This window comes from Penaeus japonicus, unplaced genomic scaffold (genome assembly GCF_977035675.1).
Source record: "Penaeus japonicus unplaced genomic scaffold, GWHDUDI00000001_assembly GWHDUDI00000022, whole genome shotgun sequence".
NCBI lineage: Eukaryota > Metazoa > Arthropoda > Malacostraca > Decapoda > Penaeidae > Penaeus > Penaeus japonicus.
The window spans coordinates 37,821,856-37,826,855 of NW_028234424.1; the positions used below are offsets into that span (position 1 = coordinate 37,821,856).

At 50.4% G+C, this 5,000-nt stretch overlaps 1 protein-coding gene across 50 annotated transcripts in view; it reads left to right on the forward strand.

Moving 5' to 3' along the window:
- Window positions 1-5,000, forward strand: part of LOC122257939 (tyrosine-protein kinase Src64B) — a 197,955-nt gene that overhangs the window by 114,609 nt on the left and 78,346 nt on the right. For 41 of the 50 annotated variants that reach the window (XR_015192089.1, XR_015192086.1, XR_015192088.1 and 38 more), the window contains one exon: window positions 2,907-2,974. The exons of the other annotated variants lie outside the window; for them this stretch is intronic. The gene's annotated coding sequence lies outside the window, so the exon portion shown is untranslated. The remainder of the gene's footprint in view (window positions 1-2,906; window positions 2,975-5,000) is intronic. 50 annotated transcript variants of the gene reach the window in all.

A 5,000-nucleotide genomic window follows, 5' to 3' on the forward strand; every position in this document is an offset into this window, starting at 1 on the left:
ATTTTTTTTTATATATTTTTTTTTTGGCAAACATTATGCACCTGCTGTAAAATACCTGTGTAAAGCTGCTGTAACATTGTGCGTCGACCGCCGGTTTGCTTTCCTAAGTAATGGAAGTTTGGATGTGCATGTGGTTGGTTCTCCGGAGGAACGCCATTATATTTCGAGAAAGAGGGGGAGGAGGGGGTGATGGGGGGAGGGGGAGGGGAAGGGGAAGGGGAAGTGGAAGGAGAGGGAAAGGGGAAGGGAAAGGGGAAGGGGATAAGGGGAGGGGAAGGGGGAGGGGGAGGAGAAGTGGAAGGGGAAAGGGAAACGAAAGGGGAGGGAAAAGGGTAAAGGGGCAGATGGATAGGTGGGAAAGAGGTGAAGAAGAGACATTGGAATAAGTGAAACAGTGGATTGTGAAGGAGAAAATGAGATTGAGTGTGAGACTTCGAGTTAGAGTTTGAGTTTGACTGAGATTGAGACTGAGACTGAGACTGAAAGAAAGTAGAGAGAAAAATAAAAGAACGAATAAGCACTGACGGTAGATTTCGCGTTCGAATAATTATTCCCTCAAGGGTTACGGAGAAAGGCTAGTGTTGGCGTTGGCGATGCAGGCTACGTAAAGGGGAGATAGTCAGTCTACTGCAGGGCTACTCAACTAGCGGCCCGCGTACATCTGCATACATTGGAACTTGCCTAACTGGACCTGTGCCTATGATAGTTGAGTAGCCGTGGTCTACCGGTTGATGGGTGGCTTGGTGGAGTGGTGGTCTTCAATGTCTTACGTTGTGGTTGGTCAGAGCGATGTCCGTTCTGTCGTTTTACGTTCGTTTATGTTCTTTTGGGGAGGGTCTGGAGGAGGGTCTGGGGGAGGGTCTAGGGGAGGGTCTGGGGGAGGGTCTAGGGGAGGGTCTGGGTGAGGGTCTAGGGAAGGGTCTGGGTAAGGGGTGTTGGGGTGGTTTGGAGTTAGGGGGGTAGAGGGGGTAGTGGGGGGTTGACGTAATCACAGGACAAATTATTCGTTTGTGGTTTATTGGTTAGTATTGAATATTCATCCGCGTTGTGGCGGTGGAAATCTCTCCCCCTCTCCCCCACCTCTTTACCACACAGGCCTATAGTTTGTTTCTCTCTCTCTCTCTCTCTCTCTCTCTCTCTCTCTCTCTCTCTCTCTCTCTCTCTCTCTCTCTCTCTCTCTCTCTCTCCCTCCTCCCTCCCTCCCTCTCCCTCTCCCTCTCCCTCTCCCTCTCCCTCTCCCTCTCCCTCCCTCCCTCTCTCTATATCTATCTCTATCTCACTCATTCACTCATTCACTCACTCACGCACTCACTCACTCACTCACTCACTCCCACTCACTCACTCCCACTCACTCACTCACTCACTCACTCCTCACGTGGCGACACTGGAGGCCGTCAAACGAGAGCCACGCACCCTATAGCATCTGGAGAGCCGCGCGCCCATTCGCCCATTCGCCTGATGCAAGCCAGACGCGGGTGTGGTGTCGGGCGGCCCTCGGTTTCTCTGCAGAGGGAGGGGGGTCGTTCCTTCGGCTGGCGAGGCACAGTCTGTGGTCGTTCGGGCGCTCCATCCGTTTTCTCGTCTTTGACTTTTTTCTTTAGAGCATTGGTTGTGAGGGTGGGTGGGTGGGATTGGGTGGGTGGGTGACTGGGTGGTTGGTTGGTTGGGTGGTTGTTGGTGTTGTCATTGATGTTATGGTTGTTTGTTATTGGTTAAAATTGTTTGTATTGTTTTGGTTGTCACTGTATTTCCTTTTTTATTAATGTTGTTCTGGTGTTCATACGTATTCCACATCACTACAATGACTATAACCGATGTTCCTCCTCGCCCTTGCCTTTTTGTCGCCTGTGCTCCCCCCCCCCCTCTCCTTGGGACAACTTTTTATCTTTTACGATTGTTTTCCAATCCGCTTCTCTCGCCCATTTTGTGCCCTGCTTTTGCGTTCGTCTGCCGCCGTCCCTCTTCTCGCTTCATCCCCCTCCCCACGCCCAACCGCTACTTCATACTCACTTCAGCCTTCCCTTCCCTCATCTCCCTTTACCTCTTCACCCAGTCTCAATTTCTCTTTCACCCTTTTCCTTCACTATCTTTATTCACCCCTCTTCCTTCCGCCATCCCCCGTTCTTCTTCGCTCTACCCCCCTCCCCTCTTCACACCGCTCCCCTTCCCCTCATCATACTCCCTCATCGCCTCCTCTCTCCTCATTACTCCCCCTCCCTTTCCCCTCTTCATACCCCCTCTTCGCCTCCTCTCTCCTCATTACACCCCTCCCATTGTTTTTTTCCCCGCCCCCTCTCATCGCCCTCCCCCTCCCCTCCCCACATCGTCTTATCCCCCCTCCCACCCTACCCCTCCTCACTGCACTCTCTTGCTCGGCTGATTTTATGTCCCTTCCTCCCAAATCGCATTTTCCTCTCCACGGGGTCCCAGCTGTCACCGTCAGAGTTCTCCTCCATTCTTTACCGCCAAAACGCTCGCATGCACGGGCTCAGACGCTCATGCAAACGAAAACAAAAACAAGAAAAGGAAAAAGAGGGGTAGGGGATAGGGGATGGGGAGGGTCGAAAGTCGGTTGTGTCGCTCAGGGGAATTGGGGGCTTGCTTGGTTGGGTATAAAGCACACGCACACGGGGAAGGGGAAGGGGAAGGGGAAGGGGAAGGGGAAGGGGAAGGGGAAGGGGGGGTAGGGGACGCACATGTAGTCTCCCCGAATCTTGTGTACATACATTGAACTCGGGGACGGACGCAACGCAGTTTTACGAAGTTCCCGTGTTTTATGGCTGGATGTTTTGCGACTGTCCTTTTCTTTTCTTTTCTTTTCTTTTTGGGTCCGGGTAGATTGGCTGGGTCTGACAGCCGCAGCCGCTTGGATGTCGTTTGTTTATTCGTTTTGTTTCTCTTTCCAGGTGAGGGACGGATGATGGTGCTAGCTGGTGAGGAGTACAACGTCGTTACCTGCCATCTTCACACGCTGGTAAGGAGAACTGTTGGTTTGCTGTTGCGATTCGTCTGTTAATTGGTTCATTAGATTAGTAGCTTGCGATTTATTTTATGCCCGTAGGCTATCAGGATTTCCTGGCTAGAGAGAGACTTCCACTGAGCTTATTATTCTGGGTGTGGAAGCATCCGTGTGTCACTTTCATGTTGCGAGCATTAAGCAAGCACTCTCGGTTGAAGGTCACCTACCAGAACGTTTTCCACCAACCCGCAGGAAAGTTTCTTGGTGGAAGTTGCCCGCCACATTTTTTTTTTCAAAGCTAGCCGCTGGTTCCTGTTCTGCCTGGGGCTCAACACAGAACAAATATGTTATGTAGCACTTTGAAGGCTGTCTGTGTGGGGGCTTCTCCTCCGACGGTGTTTGGTCATTCATTGTTCTTTTGATAGAAAGAGTAGTAGTGGCGGGGGTTGGGGATCATGATGTCGATAATTGTGCTAATGATACCACCACCGTCAGCCACATCCACACCCGCATCCCTGTCTTCCATCACCACACTCGGCAGAAAAAGAAAAAGAAAATCGAGAGGCGAGAGAAACTTGATGAATTCAGACGGGATAAAGACCGCAAAGCGAAACGCGGAAATGAGCGCAGAGCGCCAGGAGCAGTCGGGAGTTCTTTCTTTACTCTAGGACGCAAAAAAGGGGAGCTAATAGTCCCTCTTTTTAGGATCCCTGGAGGCGTGTGGGAGAGGAAGAAAGAGACGAGATGGGGAGAAGGGGAGGGGGGGGGGTTAGAAGGGGCCGAGGGCGTGGTGCGGTTGTTATTGTGGTAGTTTTATGAGTGGGTTGGTATGGTGAGGGTTGTTTCGTCATGGTGGCAGGAGCGAGAATGTTGTGATGTTCCGTGGGTGAGTGATTGAGTGGGCGTGTTTAATTTCGTATGAGTTTCGTAGGGTCAGTGTTATCGGTCGAGAGTGAAGTGTTGTTGTGGGCGGGCAGTCGTGGGTTGAGAGAGTGAGCGCTGTTGTTGTGACGGGGCGAAGGGCGGGGGTACTCTAGGCACATCAAGGTCAAGGATGTGCCTTTTATCTGTGGGTGTGACCGCCGTCCGCCCTTATATGGGAGGGCGCGAGAAGCCTTCCGCAGCCCTGCATGACGAGGAGTGCGAGGGAGGGAATGGGCGAGGGAGGCTTTACCCCCCCCCCTCATCCCCCATCCCCCCATCTCCCGGTCTTACAGCTCTCTTGCATAGGATTAACTTACCGCAAAGCTTCTTCCGTAAGGGCCTCGACAAAGGATCCACTGAGTACTTTGGATTTCTACCCTATGTAACGAAAATGCATTACGCGCGCGCACACACACACACACTCACACACACACACACACACACACACACACACACACACACACACACACACACACACACACACACACACACACACACACACACACATACACACACACACACACACATATATATATATATATATATATATATATATATATATATATATATATATATATATATATATATATATATATATATATATATATATATATAGATAATTTATTTAAAGGGACGAAGTATCATGTATGGAAGGAAGGTGAGAAATAAGTAAATCAAGAAAGAAAGAAAGGGAAGAAAGAGAGAGGATAGAAAAAAGAAACGACATAAGATAGGAAAGTAAAGAGTCAAGGAAAGGAAGCAATGAGTAAAAGAAGCGACTGCGTGACCAAAGGAAGAAGGAAACACGGAAAGGTAAGAAGTAAATAAAGTGCAAAATAAAGTGCACGACTTCAGGATAATGACGAGGAGAAAGATAAGACAAGAGGGGAAGAGATAAGGTGGAGGGGGGGGGAGAGAGAGAGAAGGACACAATAAACCTCCCTCTCTGGAAGTGTTTTGCGTGCCGACTCCCTCCCCCAACACCCCCCCCCCCCCACACACACACACACTCACACACTTCTCGCTATCTGCCGATCCTCGAAGGAAATTTGCCGTAACTCCGGGAAGTGAAAACGGCTTCATTGTCTGGGTATTTATGATCAGAGGGAGGGGGTAA